We start from the raw sequence: 16,134 nt of genomic DNA, 5'->3' as shown, positions 1-16,134 counted from the left end.
AGTGTTTTCTTTATCATTGAAACACATGGGGTACCTAGCTTTGTTCTTTGTTCTGCCTGCTAATTGCCTGACCCAAACATTGTATTTCCTGATAAGTGCCAACCCAGACAAGCATAGAGTCAGCAAATATCCCCCTCACTTCCAACTCTGCTCCCTAAACCTTAATTATTCACAACTTATGAATAACGCACTTTACTTCAAGCTGGCAAGTGGGGGTATTTTTGCACATGGCGCCTTGAATTATTCATAGCCTCACAATGGCAAAACATACAATTTTCATGCCTTCAAACCTTTTTCTTTTGTGCAGTATAATAGTGCTATAATATGTGTTTTGCTGTCAATACGTATACCCATATGCTTTATCACAAGCTGACGCTCTGCTCTCAGTGCGACTGACCTGACCTCAACCACTGTAGTAATCCACATTAGAGCAAGAACCGCTAAACAACAATAGACAGAACTGTCACTGGTTTAAGACCTGAAGCTCAGTCCATTTGGAGCAAAAACACTGAACGTTTCTTCAAGTGGAGGTGCAAAACCCATCAAATGCTGTGATGAAATGGCTTTTACGAGGACTCAGCCATCAGGAAAGGAAGACTGGTGTGCTGCAGAGGATAAGTTCATTAGAGTTAGGACCCTCAGGAGATGGTGTGGAGGGGCCTTCTGCCACCGTTTTATTATTGTACATATTATTTTATGCAATATTTGATGGGTGAACTAAAATAGAAGTGAGATTTGTCCCTCCCCTGAGTTCTCGATGAGAACATGAACTTCTAATGACAACCACTCAGACTATTTTGGTTAAAGTTCAGAGAAAATAGTAAGTGATAGTCTGACAGGTCATCTCCAAAATGATAAAAGCCTAATGGTTCCAAGCAACAGTAAAGTCCATGCCAGGAAATATCTCTAGAGTCCGTGAGAGAGTCCGTGAGAAAGTTGACCAAGCACTTTGACCCTTTGTGGAGGAGGTTGCAGCACATAAATGGAGAGAACAAGAGAGTAATGGTTTACATTAATGTGAGTCTTTCCAAATGAGAGAAGTTTTCAGCACAGTGCAGAGAGCTGAAAGGGCCTGCCCGCTTGTTAGCTGTCCATGGTGCTGAACGCATAAAAATTATGGCATCGAGGAATAAAAGAATTTCCAGTGCGTGTGTGCGTGTGTGTGTGTGTGTGTCTGTGTGTGTGTGTTGTCTGCCCCCAGCCCTCCCCACCAGCACCACTTGCAAATACGATTTTCCTTCGCGGCTGATTTTTCATCTGCATTAAGCTCTCTTGAGGCGACTCCCATCTCTCCTTTTCTGTCGCTCTCTGTCTTTCTCTCGTCTCTCTGGCCCGACTTGCTGCCAGAGCTAAAACAATATACAATATGTTATTTTCTCAGACGCCAAGGTATCGCCACCCACCTACCTACATCATCAGAAGTACAGTCCGTCCAGTGCAGACCTCCCACCAACCCCTCGCCGTCCCGTGGGGTTTTAATCGAAGTTGTTCATGCGTGACTCTTCCGCGTTCACACTGAGATGGTGCGTTCGCTTGTCTGATCTCATGAGGACATGACACGCTCAACCTGATTATCCACTGCTGTGTGCGTGGCTAGTCTGTGTGTCCGTGTGTGTGTGTGTGTGTGTGTGTGTCGCTCCTCTGTCTCAGCTGGTTATAAGTGTATGTAAGTATGCCTGAAATATTAAACCCACCATGCCCTCCCCTCACCACAGCACCGCAGCTCCTTGTCTGCCTTTAACACTCTTTTCAGTTCCATTCAGGCTCAACTTAAGCAGTGATTTACTGCCACACGCACTTTCAGATGGGATCGAAATAAACGTCTGTGGCCCCTCTCAGCTTCGTGTCACTCTTCTTTCAGGAGCCTGATATTGCCCGTTTGCCTAAATCTGACTCTCTCCCTCCCTCTGTCTCTGTTCTCTCTCTCTCTTACTCTCAGAACTCTTTGCAGAGAATCCAGCCACAAGACGAGGTGTTGACGCGCCGGAGCCAAATGAATAAACCCATGGAGCGCGGGAATAATTTCAAAAGATTCACTTTTCTCTTAGCAGCTTCATGTTTTAAACCCGGAGTTATTCCTGGGTAAACCGTCGTGGGATATTTTTGGCTGTGTGAAGAGGCTGGTTTGACAGATTCAGCCTTGCACCTCGTGTTCCAGCGGGAGGAGAACTGGGCGCACGATGAAGTGAATTGATAATAATCTCATTGATTTTTTGTTTGTTTGTTTGTTTGTTTTATTTTATTTTTTGTATTTTAGCCCGCAGGTAAATTATCTGCTGCACCTGGTTCTGAAAACAGTCTCGCCTTTTCGATGCAGCGGCTGGGAATAAGTTGAGCTCTGACACTGGTGTCGGGATTGGTGTCGGGCTGAGAGAAGGGAAAATATTTCTTGTGCCAGTTTTTGTGGGAACTGGGGAAAAGGAGGAGATTGTTTCTTTCTTTTAAGACCCGAGTTCGGACAAATATTTATCTCTTGCTTCGTAGGATTTTTTTTCAGTGTGCTCAGACAACGTGAGCGAGGTAAAAAAAAAAAAAGAAGAAGTGTTCCCAAATTCCTTAGCGCATATATCTTAAAGTGGAACTCAGATACGGATTATCTTCAGCATATCTTCAGATGGTGTAGAAGTCCCTAAAACTTATATGGTCAGAAACACTGTGAAGAGTGTCGTTTGATTTTCTTCTTGGCTGTTTATGGAAATGTGAGACCAGTGCGCACTACAGAGATTCGCCAGGGCTGCAACGCACATCCCAGTTTTCCACCAGGGAACCGGGCTTTGCACCGCAGCATCGGAACAACATTCACCTCTTTCCTCATCGAAATGCCTCCGTGTGCGCCGATACCATAGATGGCCAGTGGACACTGATTCTCCATGGTGTTCACCGGCCAGGTGTGTGAGAGAAGGCGAAACCTCGACTGCCTTGTTGAGTAAACCCTGGACACACCTTTTTAATGCCAGTCAAGGTAAGTTTGGCCTATTTCTACTCCAAGTGTTTATCGTATGTTGCTGTTGGGTTGTCTGCTCCTCAGCCCCGGTGTTAATGGCTTTTAGGAAGCAGAAGAAGAAGGCGCACAGATGAGGCAGAGGTGTTGCCTGTTCATTAGACTTGTAGCCCCAGTGGTGCGACAAATGAGCATTTTCTCGTTTTCTCCTTTAGATTTCAGCAGCGACAGAAAAATGTTGAACGTTTAGACGGATATCTGTGTGATATCTATCTGCTGTGTGTTGCTGGGATTAAAACAACAATTTGAGCAGTTTATTTATTACATTTTTCTGCGCTACTGTGTTTCAGGGACAGTCTGGTTTGCAATGAGCACATTCAGTATTAAATGGACTGTAATCAAGATTACGATTAATTGAATTCTCTTTTTTCTCGCTAACACCACAGCTCTTTGAAAATAGAAGTTGCAGTATGTGTGCAGTTGCAGCATCTGGTTCCGAACAGTATTCTGTCACATGCATTGATGCACTCAAAGTTGTTGAGGCCCTCCTGTATTATGTCTTGTGGACAATTTAAGAAGGTTTACACTACCTGATGTAGCCAAGGATCAGCACTGACAAATGTAAGGTTAGAGGTGTCACTGGTTTACATGCTGGACTTCTATATTTCCAACAATTTCAAAGAAATGTACTCACTTAACAATGGTGCAAACATCTGATCAGAGAGCATGATTGCCCTCTGTCCTCTCCTCTCTCCTTTCATCTCCTCTCCTCTCCTCTCCTCTCCTCTCCTCTCCTCTCTTCTCCTCTCTGTTGATAGAGAAATGTATGCCATATAAATCACATTAGTGCATTTTGCATTAAAATAGCCTGGAAAAGCTAAATGTTGTGGATCCAAGCATTGGATCATGCTTCAACAGCATTTTATATTTATGCATACATATGCACTGTCTTTAGTATTCTATATCTAGCTGATCATTTACGTGTAAAGGACCATTTGCTATATACATTTCTAGGCAGACTGTTTTTCTCTTGAACTTTCTACCAGTGGTTGCCTGTAATTTTTTCTGAAAATGAAAGCTTTCTCTTCTTGTGTACCCAGTGTAAGTGACTCTGCATAAAACTGCCATCTTAACGTCTACAACATAATTGGATTGAACACACAGACACACATTGTCCCTGCATTGTTCTCAGCTGAAGAGGCATAGACCTTGATTCTGCCACACCAAAATGAATCTTCTTGTCCATTCTGGAAATGGCAGAATTGCTGCTCCTGCGTTGGTCACTCTGATGGCATCACAATAATGAAATGCCCCAGATCTGGACAATTGGAGGCAAATGACAATAGTCACCCCTGATCCTTGAAACAAGTTTGTTGACTGATGCTCTTATTCAAAGCACTGTTAGATGACAGGACTACATAGAGCAAGTGTCAGTAAGTGTAAAAAGATACGTCTGTCAACTCTGAAAATGGCTTACCACCAATATATTTATGAATATTTTATTGGTAAAAAGTTTTAATCTCCTAAGCAAAACTATTTAAAACATTTCTTTCAGTGATCTCATTGACAGCATCTTATTCTGGTGATGTCAGGGCCACTTTATACACACACAATGGGATTTGGCTTGTGTCCTTCAGTCTTTCTCTCCTATTTTTTGGCAGTCAAAGACTATATGTTAAAAATGATGTGCTGTCAAGAGAAGCAGCAGGGAGCAATGGGAAAGTCATTAGACGAACACAAGGAGGACAAACACATGATGGCGACATGCCTTTTTTAGACCAAGGTCAAAGTGCATTTGCAGTTTGTGCTGTTCCCACTAAAGATGATGGCAGAAATGCACTCATCAGCGCATACTTTTTTGCATAGACATAAAAACACACACACAAATGAATGTCAGGTCTGGCCTGTGTGAGATCTTGTATTATGGATCTCTGTAGGGTGCAGAGAGACGGCATTTATAGTTCTTTTGTAGCGGCAGCTCACAATGACCTGAAAGTAACAGGGGGTGGGACAAACAGAGCGAACAGGTGTGAGTATGGAATATGTGATGGGCAACAGCAGGAGAGAAAGAGGAAAGAAAGAAAAGAAGAGCAGATGATTGGGGGAAAAGGGAAAGAAGAGCAAAAGAGAAATGAGGCAGAGGATTAAAAAGTACAGATTGAGAGAGATGCTAGGGGAGACAGAGAAAAGAGAAGAAGTGGTAGGGATGAAAATGACACAGGGCTAAAGGGGAGAGAGGGACAGAGAGCAGGACTGGAGTGGGTCTGTAGTGAATGCTGGTATTATTCATTTAGGTGAAACGATCGGTTTATGCTTGACAACTGTGTGATGAGGGCACCCACATACTGCGCCTTGAGAGCCTCCTGTGAAGGCCAGAGGAAGTGAGAGGCAGCGCGAGACAGAAAGAGAGAGAAGAGGTTCAGTCGCTGTAACTGTCGATACTCTATGATGGAGAACAAAGACAGAGGGATGAACACCAGCAGAGACAGTAAGATGCAGACACGACACAAATGGCTGAAAACAGTGTCTGCCAGTGTGTAGCTTAATCACAAAAAGGTTGTTTAAGAGTTTTCTTTAAATGTCTCAATGTGGCCTATACAAAAACAAAACACAGATAATAGTCTGAAACAATACCGAGATACTTTTCATCTGCTTCAGTATTATAAATCAGGTGGGCTTGACTCCAAGCTTACCCCTTCCTTTCTTCATGGAAATGTGAGTCACTGTGAATGCCACCAACAGACAAGGCTGTTGACTCATGTACATTCACCCACATGCTCTCCTATTGTTTCATACTGAACTGTGACCAAAGGTGTGTGTGTCTGCAGCTGTTCAGGTGAGCCATATTAACCTAAATGGCAGTTTTAGTATATAACAGCAATAAAAGCAGTAAAACGATGGATGTCAGAGTTTTAACAGACCAAGGCCAAGTTAATGAAATACATAAACTCATTCATCATTAAAAACTGCAAATATTTAATGGAGCACAATATTAACAATCATAACAGCATGTGCCAAAAGCTGTTTGCAAAGTGGAACAGCAGTCATAGGTTGGCACACAGGCACATACAAGCACAAAACTACACACCTAATAAAGAAATTACAGAGTGAGTCAAAAGTGAGTCAATGTTTCATTGATATTGGATGTTGTAAGCTTAACAAAAACACTGTAATATTGTAGAAGATATTTTAGAGCTGGCTAGTATAAAGTGTTAAATCTGGGCAGTGTGGTCCCAGCATTTCACTGTTTAACATGTTAAGGCACTAACAGCCACTGTGTGAGACACATTTGATCTGATTAGGTCTGGTTTAAGTTTGTAATGGTTATAACACAATTAAAAACAAAACATTGTCAAAATAAATCTTCCAGTGCTCCTAAACACATCATCAGTGAGTGTTTTGGGTCTTTCAACATCAGATACCTTGTCCCAGGTGACACACCAAGCCATGTTTGTGCTCAGTCATCAGATGACCACATAGACCAGGCTGCCTATATCAGGAAACTCTAGGATTTGCTCCTTCTGGCTCAGCCTGGTTGAGTTGGTGGATCTACATGAACATTGTCTTATATTCAGCTTGCTTGGTTTTGTCCAATATGCCTGAAACAAACAATACATATTTACCACATGGTCTATATGATGATTGCTTCGCTCCAGCTTTCAGAATAGGTGGAGAGGTGATAAATGAAATTGGCTGCAGTCAAACCTGGTGATGAAAAAGTAAATTGCTCCTGTTGTGCAAAACACAAAGGTTTTATTAGCGAAATAATCATTTATACTTAGAGTCCGAAGAGCCAATTTAATACCCAGGCATTAGCTTATGATATTTAATGTAGGGGATATTTATTTTATTCTTTAAAACGTAATACTGTCTGTACTGGGAATATATTTATGTAACATCTACTTTTTCCATTTAGCCTTACATAAGGGGCAGCTGAAACTTAATAGGATACATTTGTACATATGTAGCCACATCTTTGTCTTAATTTGCGATATTGCACCTGGAGTTTGTGTGGGCATCTGTATTTTTTATCAATTTGTTTTTGCATTTATTTTTTATTCTTGCAGTATCACATTAATCCCAGTGCTTTCCCTCAGTGTGCTCAGGTGCAACACAGCTACAAACCAACATATACACAAACGTCTAAAGCTAATCTCTGTTGACAAGCAGCAGTTGCAGCAACTCACAACATCCCAATTATAGATGATTGTATGCTGCACAGCATGGGAGAGTGTGGGATCATGGCAGCTGGATGGGTATGTATTCTGAAATGATATGTTTGTCATGGCCAGGATAATTGTGTATCCTGTTGAAGTTTCATGACAGGTGATAGTTGCTTTTTAACCTGCAGTTCGCTTTGGAAATAAGATGTGCTATTGGATATGGAAATCAAGGTTAAAGTTGGTCAGATGAATTCAATAAATAATTTTATTTAGTACATTATATGTAAATGTAGACATTAAGCATTGGTGGGCCTGTTTTTGTATTTTTTGGAAAGTAGAAGGATTTGAATAACATGTTAGTATTTGATTTAACATGTGCAGGATATAAATATGATCTGAATCCACATATTACATATTCAAGTAGTTTGATCAAAACCATCTGCGTGATATATTAACCCTTGGCTTATTTCCCCAAAACTATTTTTAAAGTTCTGTAACATCGTGACATTTCTATTTGGACTATGAGATACTGTGTATTCCATAACTGTGGCAGTATAGTGGTGCTTTGTATATTAGCACATGCTTAGAGAGATGCTTGGTTAAAACCAGTCTTGAAATGCTGTCAAATTCCTGTGAAGTAATGTCTTTCGTGTTATGTTGAGTTTAATGTGCGGTTTATTGCTGAGGTACTTAAAGTGAGTGCCTCTTAAAAACTTAGGGTCTAGAAGAAACGAGTGTCTATTAGAGAGAGTGTACACTATTTCCTCATGAGTTTTTGGTTGACTTTTGGACCATAATGACCCCAGAATGTACCTACTCATGTTTTATTGTCCTCGAAACATCCAACCTCACTCCTGCTTTTCAGAAAATTTCACACTTAGTCCACATTATTTATTTGTTTCAAAAGTTCTTTTACTCTTCATGATCTGAAGACCACAAATGCATGACCACAAATCTCTGGTCTATGACCAACACATATGTCTGACCTTTGACAAACCCTAATACATTTAAAAAAAAAAAATCAATAAATTAAAAATATAATGGATTATTAGCACTATCGCCTCACATTGGTAAGGTTCTGGTTCGAATCTTGATTGACCCAGTGCCTTTCTTTTTGGAGTTTGCGTGCTCAGCCTGTGTGGTTTCCTCCCACAGTCAAAACACATGCAGGTTAGATTGATTGGTGACTCTAAATTTCCCATAGGTGTGAATGTGAGTGTTTGTCTCTTCCCATGTGTCAGCCCTGTGATAGACTGGCCATTTGTATCTGACCAGTGTCAGATGGTATTGGCTCCAGCCCCCTGCAACCCTGGATAGCCGGAACAAGTGGTAGATAATGGATGGCTGATAGTTTGTACCGACTATTAGACACACACAGACAGATACACTCACACATATCTATTCTTGCTTGTTCTCTCTGACAAACACAGACATGCATGTGGTCCCTTGGCATGCCTCTTCCACAGCTGTTTTGTCACCTGTCAGGGCTGACATCAGTAAAGAAGACCATCTCCGGCCCTCTCTAGCATCACTAAGTCATTCTGACTTACACCACATCCCACAGTTCAACCTCACTCTGCTCACTGCTCAGTGATGTGAACAAATGTCACCCTAGCTATAAGACTTGTGCCCTGTTAAAGTCAATGTGGCATTTCCTCATCATTATTGTCTCATAATATTTTCTGTGGATGATTACATGATTAATGGGTCATTTCACACTTGTGAGGCATAAAATAGAATAATACTCTAGTTGAATAATTTAGCTTTTAGATTATTCTGGGAAACTAGTGATGGCATTTTGAAATGACTCAACTGTTATTATTTATACAAAATGACTGACAACAATTATTACATATTCTAATATTTTTTACAAGGCAATAAATGAGTTAGGTTCTTGGAAAGAGATCTTGTGTTTAATAAGCTCCCAGTGTTCTGCCTGCAAGTGGGTCCTCATCTGAGCTTAATCCTGAGACCAAATGATCTTTTTCTGAAAATAGAAGCACACCTGTGCATAACATTATAGACTCTTCCCACATAACTCATTTTTGAACATTCAAATATCAAGCAGGTTCTGAAATTTTCATTGCTAAATCGTAAAATCTAAGTTAAGTCATTATAGCTAATAACAACAGGGGGGGTAGTGGGTTAGGTTTCATTGAGCTACCTACTGCAGCGCCTCAAACCAATTTAATCAGTGAAAACAACCTAAGAGAGAAAGTAATTATAGTAAACATCCAGTGCTATGACTTTATGTGCCACGGCCCACTGATCCACCAGGACAAAGGCCAAACACTTTTACAGAGTCAGCTTTGACTAAGCAGTTTGGAGACTGAGGGCTGCACATGTCTGGAGTCAGGGAGACATTTGACTGGATGATACTAGTCAGCTCTGGAAAACAGCTCTCAGCTTGATCTTGTTCTCTTCCTGTTTACTCACACTAAATAATCCAAGAAGCAGGATTTAACAAAGAAAAGTTTGGTGACAGTTGCCCCAAAGTGAAAGTGGCATTAAAAGCAGTCGTGTTATTTGCTATGACTAAAGCTATTTCAGAAGGTTTATACCTAAAACAGAAAATACTGTTAAGATTCTTCTACGAAAACTAAAGAATATAGTGTGGTTTAGTGTGGGTGTGACTATCTCCCAATAAGACAGAAACATGTCAGAGGCCACCGTGTCAAGCACACCAGTTACCTGACGCCTCAGTCTGAAGCTATAGTGGATTCTGCACAGCAGACGAACGTATTTTTAATAAAACCACCTCTTAATAAAACATGCAGCGTCCAGAATCAGAGGGAAAGTCGCCGCTGACAGCGCAGTTCACTGCGGGAGCATGAGGCAAGTAACAGTGCGAGTGTGTTAGTTGCTGCTTTCAGGGGACATTAGTTAAAAGTCAGGAACTGAAGCTATGAGCTGCTGTATTTCATTGGCAAGGACAAGCCTCCTTATGGTGCTGTTGAAACTGTGGAATTTAGACAAATGATCCTGACTCGGGAAGTGAGGTTCACAGAAAGAATCTGCAGCATTTCAGTGAAATGTCTGACGAGGTGAAGCAGCAGGAGGACACAGTGCTGTGCTTTCCTCTGCACCTGTGTGTGGTGTTGACGAGTAGACATCGTGTTGTTTGCATTTGTTTGTTTGTTTGAGGAAATATCTCTTTTTAATTGTGTAATCTACACATTCACTTTCAATCATGTGTAGTGTGTCAAATAGATGGCAAATTAAAGTTGAAAATGAACTGAATTGAATCAGATTAGCTCTAAATGGCAATGTAATGTTTCATTACACTTCAGTTGGATCATTTTTCTGTCAAATCATGGATGATGTGTGAGAGAGAAACACAGATATAAGCCCTTATTTCCCCTAAACTCAACCCAAAGCTCCTTTCTGAAGCCAGCACTTCCTGTCATTTCTAGGCACAGCACAAATAGTTGCAGGAACTGAGCACATGATTTCTGATCAGACTGATGTTGCATCAACATCAATGACTGAATTGATGAATACAGTACCACATTTTGCACATGTAAGGCTGCTTTTGAAGCAGATCTTCTAATTCTTTATGATCAGGCATGCTCTACGAATGTGGATAATATACACACTTCCTCCATTCTCCCCATCTCTCTGGTGTTTTCTGCTTGTAAATTAAGGGGATTAACATTGACTATTGCCAGAGGGTCTGTGCGAGTGTGGTTGTTGGTGTGTAAGTGTGTGTTTGTTTGCAGATGAGAGAGACATCTAAACGGAGGGGAGTACAAAGCATACTAGCTTTTGGCTGGATGCCCATTGTACTCCTTTCAGTCCACAATGCTCCACTCCTCTTCGCTTCCCCACTCTTTAATATTGCAATTCAATTAACCTAACTTCTGTATTTTGTCAACTGTCTTCTTTGTATTGATATTTACATATTTGAAAATGTGTCACGTGTTTGTTTTTTTTTAATTTAATCAATTTTAACACCTTCAAGGTTGTTCTGTTTGATTCATGGTTTAAAAACTGTTGCATAATCCGCAACATTTATTTTCATCAACAGCATCATCCTCATCATTACCATCAGTACATTGTCATTGCCATCATCATCTTAGTCACTGCCATCATCACTTTCACCAGCAGCATTACTGCCATCATCATCATCATCATCATCATCATCATTGTAATTATCAATGCTATCATTAGGAAATAAATCTAATCACAACCATCTCATCTCCATCTCTTGTTCATCTCACTCTTTGGATAGTAGCCAGAAGCAGTACAGCAGTACAACATGTGCTATAGTCAGAAAGACCTAAATGTGCTGTGTGTTAAAAACAGTTTTAATGAACCATCATTCATGTTTTGTTCTCATGTAGCGATTTCCTCCTCTTCTGCTATGAAAGCCGGTACATTGTGGCCACTTACTGAATCATAGTGGCAAAGGACTCACACAATACAAACACATGCACACACAAAACTGAGAGCTGCGGGGCTGTAAATGTCAGCCCTCACTCTGTCTATTTGTTGATAGATTTGATTGATTGTGGACTTTGTGTGTCTGTGTGCTTGTAGGTTTGTGTCCGTGTTCATGAGTTACAGCTGCCTCAAATTGTCAAAGTAACATAGGTCTGCAGACATGCAACTATTTAATGGTGGTGACTGGCTTTAGGTGTTTTCAGTCATGCATTTTAATCTAACAGGTTATTTTTTTAGTTATTTCCATTTTTTCACATTTGAATTCTGCTCCTCCTTCACTGACTGAATACATTAGTCAAGGATCATAGTAATGTGATGTAGAAGTTGTGGGGTATGAGTAGCTGCTGGTGGCGTGGCACAACATATAGCATCAGGTAGAGAGGATGCTGGTGGAGTTGGAAAGGAGTATACTTGTGTATGTACGGACAGTTTAAGGCCATAGAAGAAAATGTTATGTTGCATCAGGTAAGTGACAGTATAGACTCAGAACATATAGAATCACATAGAGTTAAGTAGTAAATGTCCTTGTTTGTAAGAGAGTAGTTAAAAAGACAGGATAGCTACCTTTTTAAGATTGAATGACTAAAATGAATATTTTTGATTAAACCTTGTTTTATAATTACATCTACATTATATCTGTGGTGTTTTTGGGCATGTGTTTCCATGTATAGCATCAAATATTTGGATACTGCTTTAAAAGTTAGCTGGCAGTTGAGCAAAGAACGCCCTGTGAAATAGTGTATTTCCTACAATAATAGCTGATATTTCTCCAGCCTTTCTTCAAAGTGTAATATGACATACAGAACTGAATTGTGAGTCTGTCTGCATTGTTTTGGCCCGCCTCTCTACATCTATCACCCTCTGCCCCCTCTCTACCTGTCTGATTTCTCTCTCTAATGCCAGCCGTGTATTCTAAGGGCCAGAGCAGGGCTTGACAGACATATGGAGCTATTGTGATTGTTGATGGTGATGATGCTGTGGTTCCTTTCAGCACCTCCCCGCCATCCTGATTCATTACCCTTAGCCACTCGCTGCTGAGCACAAACACGCCCAAACATAAATAGGGAATTCACAAATATTCACGCAAGGGTAAAATAAAGGTATATATAGGTCTACACATAACATAGATACAGAAATAAAGTGTAAAACACTTAATGCAACATTTATAAATACACAATCATTGCTGCAGAAGTGTTTTAATAAGTCTATACACGCTGACACCTGCTTATGTATATAAAGCTCGTCTCCACACATACACACACTTACACTCCATGCAAGATGTGCTGACACATTGAAGGCACTCTGTCCTCTTTCCCTCCAAGGATTCTAGTAATTAGATTCCTACAGGCCAAGTCTCTCAATTTCACTGCATTTAATTGGAAACACGCACACACACACACACACGCACACGCACACACACACACTCACACACTCACACAGAGGCTCCACAGGTCCACGCTTGTTGATCACAAGCCGAGACTGTGCTGCTCTAATAATTAATTTCTACACTCGCCCCCCTCACACGCCTCATTTACCAATCAATCCCTTCTTTGTTTTATGAATTCTATTAAGTTGACCAGGACAAGATGGAAGGAAAGGCAAAAGGCAAGATTCTTAGAGAAGCATCCTTGTTGTATGGCAGTGTAGGAGATGTATATTAATTGTTGAAGGATAAGCATGTTGAAATCTTTACATGTGGTCTCCCCTCATACCCTGAGGTAATGCAAGGGGGGGAAAAAAGAGGAGCACATCAAACTCCACATTCTGTTCTCTGAATAGCCTGACATTGATTGACAATGACATCTCAGCATTGGGATGTCTTCAGGGTTAAAAGCTCTGGTGCACCTGAATCCAGAGAGGCATTTTTGTGGATTTACAGTCATTGATCAGCCACGTGTGTTCAATGCAGAGCTAAAGATATGGAGTAAGCAATCATGCCAACAAAATGTATTCTTAAATGATGGACTTGGATAAGTCTTGACCTTGGCTTATGGTCTAAACTCATTCCTATGGCTTGCTGAAATATCATTTCAACTTTTGCACTTCAGTGGTTTTCTGCTGCTGGTGATCTGGTGATTGAAAGTTCCAAACAGGCCAAACAGGCATTTTTGAAACCAGACATATGTGTTTTCTTGCCATTTAGCTTAGCTTAGTAAAATACTGGAACCAGTGAAACCATAACCTTACTCTGTCCAGAAAACACAGTTCACCTACCAGCATCTCTAGAGCTAATTTAACATGTTACAACTTGTTTGTCTAAACCACCGAAAAACCAAAATGTACAAACAACAATTATCCATTTTACAGATGATTATGTGCTGGACCATTTCCTGTCTGGGAGCAGTTTCCAGACAGAGTCTCCAGTTACTGGTCGTCGCCAAGAAATAGTCACAGGAAAGACTTTTTTACATGGATTAAAAATTTGCTACAACATTTTAATTCATTAGCAATAGAGGTTATGAGAATGGTATCAGTCTTTCATCTAAATCCCGGAAAATGTGTTTACCAGAAATCTGTTCATTTTAAGTTTAGGATTCTCGATATTGACAACTTTTCTGTCATATGAGTTGCAGTAATGTGTAAGGAAAGAATGATGTTTGAAAGGTCGGGCTTTGTAACTAGTTTTATCCAAAAATAGTCAACAGCAATGTCTGTAGATTGTCCTGCGTAACTGGAACATTTTTTCTGGCAAAGCATTTTAGGCTGGCAAAAGGTTTTGAGGTGAATATCAATGTAATCCTCATGAAAAAACATACCTTTTGTAAGAATAGGAAAAAAAAACACGGTGGGCAATGTGACCCTGAGAGGTCACTGAGCACAGTGGTTATTATATAACATTGGTATCTTGAGGAAGTGAGATAGAGAGAAAGCAAACTACTGCTGACACCTTGCTTGGCGACAGCATCTGTAGAGTGGATATTCCACTGGGACTATGACCAGAGACCATCTGTCACTTGCTTACACTCACAAACACACACACACACACACACACACACACACACACACACACACACACTGAGAGAAGACAGGGCACAACCATGTAGAAAAATACAAAGCATGGATAGATATGGATAGATAGACTTTTCTACAGGGACAGTGTAATGGCAGAAGCATGTACTGTAAGTATCTCATTAAGTGCAGCATAACATGTTTCAGTGTCCCAATAATGGAGACAGCACTATGTAATTTTTCAGAGTTATTCTTATTATTAAGAACTGGAGCAAGCAATTAAGGAAGAAAGTTTAATCTGTTGTGGATGCAGACACAAGCGGTGAACTAGACCATGAAAGCTCTCTATTTTTGACGACACTTCTATTCCCTCGAGAGACAGCTGACATCCTGGGGCATTCTCGCTGCTGCTGCGTACACACACACTCACAACACAAGTGTTGTGCACCCAGAGGTGCAAGGATATATATGGTTGTTTGAGGACATAAATACATTATAGAAATGTCTACAATTGAAGGTGCTTAAGAAAAATCCCTAATTCTGCGATTTCCATAATAGCTCCTTTTTTGAGTCTGCAGAATTTAGGGCTGAAACCTAAAAAGGACTGCAGAGAGGGCAGCAGCAAAACAGAAATACTATAAGAGACAATTAAGATATTGTGTAATACAAAGTGCTCATGACCTAATAGCTTTTGCTTAAGTTCGAATAGGAGCTTAAAAAATGTGATTTGCAGGGCTAAAATGTCACCTCTGCGTCCTTAGTAAAGACAGAAACACACAGACATTTATAAGTACCTCTACAGGGATGTTTCCATACCAGACAATGGTGGCTCACACTCATCAGAACACAAACACATAAGCGGTTTTCTATTCAAGCAGCCTACTCAAACATGGCTCGTTTAGCAAGACAGGAAAACATAAGTAAAGTCACGTTATGCCGAATGCACCCTATGTCATTCAAGCCTCTCACACAGCAATGAGGCTCAACTGGGGTGTGTATGTGAGCTTTTGGTGAAGAGAAGCATTTAATGTGTTTTGACAGGCTTACTCTTAAAAAGGCAAAGGTCATTCTTTAGTGCAGTGAGACGTCACATTAAGCTTCTGGTCTTATGTACAAAACTCATAAGTAACTGAATACCAAAAGACAATGTACTTAAAGAAATAAGTCCTGTTACTTATTCTGACAACATTCTCTTTACACTGACACTCAACCTCTGTGTGTGTGTGTGTGTGTGTTGCGTTTGCACACCTACTGAGTAATGAGATGGAGCAGAGAAGCATTAGTATTTTTAGTCCTCTTGATTCACAGAAAACAGGGTGTTCTGTGAATGGGAAGTTCTTTCTTGCTGTACCTTTTAGTGTGCACTGCTTGATAGGGAGATCTGCAGAAGAGGAGGGTGAAGAGTGACAGGAAGAGAGGGGAAACCTCAGAGGGGAAAGAAAAAAGAGCAAAACAGAAGACCCTAAAATATACATGTGCAAACACTTGGAGAAAAAGAGAAATGGGGGAAAAAAATTAGTGAAAACCTGAAGTTCACAGTTGCTTTGGTGTATGGAGTGATTTATAGCTCTGTGTACTGCACTGCTGCAAAACCAGTTGGTGATGATGTGCATTCAGGCAGTTATACACAGTATATAT

General features: G+C 40.6%; 1 protein-coding gene across 3 annotated transcripts in view; it reads left to right on the top strand.

Annotated features, from left to right (window-relative positions):
• Positions 1-1,648: 1,648 nt before the first annotated feature.
• LOC113141275 (voltage-dependent T-type calcium channel subunit alpha-1I-like) overlaps positions 1,649-16,134 on the top strand; it is a 126,931-nt gene continuing 112,445 nt past the window's right edge. For 2 of the 3 annotated variants that reach the window (XM_026325593.1, XM_026325592.1), the window contains exons 1-2: positions 1,720-1,821; positions 1,940-2,962. The gene's annotated coding sequence lies outside the window, so the exon portion shown is untranslated. Of the gene's footprint in view, positions 1,667-1,719; positions 1,822-1,939; positions 2,963-16,134 lie in introns of those variants that run through there. The other variant, XM_026325591.1, reaches the window with a different exon arrangement.

The sequence above is a fragment of the Mastacembelus armatus genome, chromosome 8, assembly GCF_900324485.2.
Source record: "Mastacembelus armatus chromosome 8, fMasArm1.2, whole genome shotgun sequence".
Lineage (NCBI taxonomy): Eukaryota > Metazoa > Chordata > Actinopteri > Synbranchiformes > Mastacembelidae > Mastacembelus > Mastacembelus armatus.
This window is presented reverse-complemented; position numbering and strand designations above follow the sequence as displayed.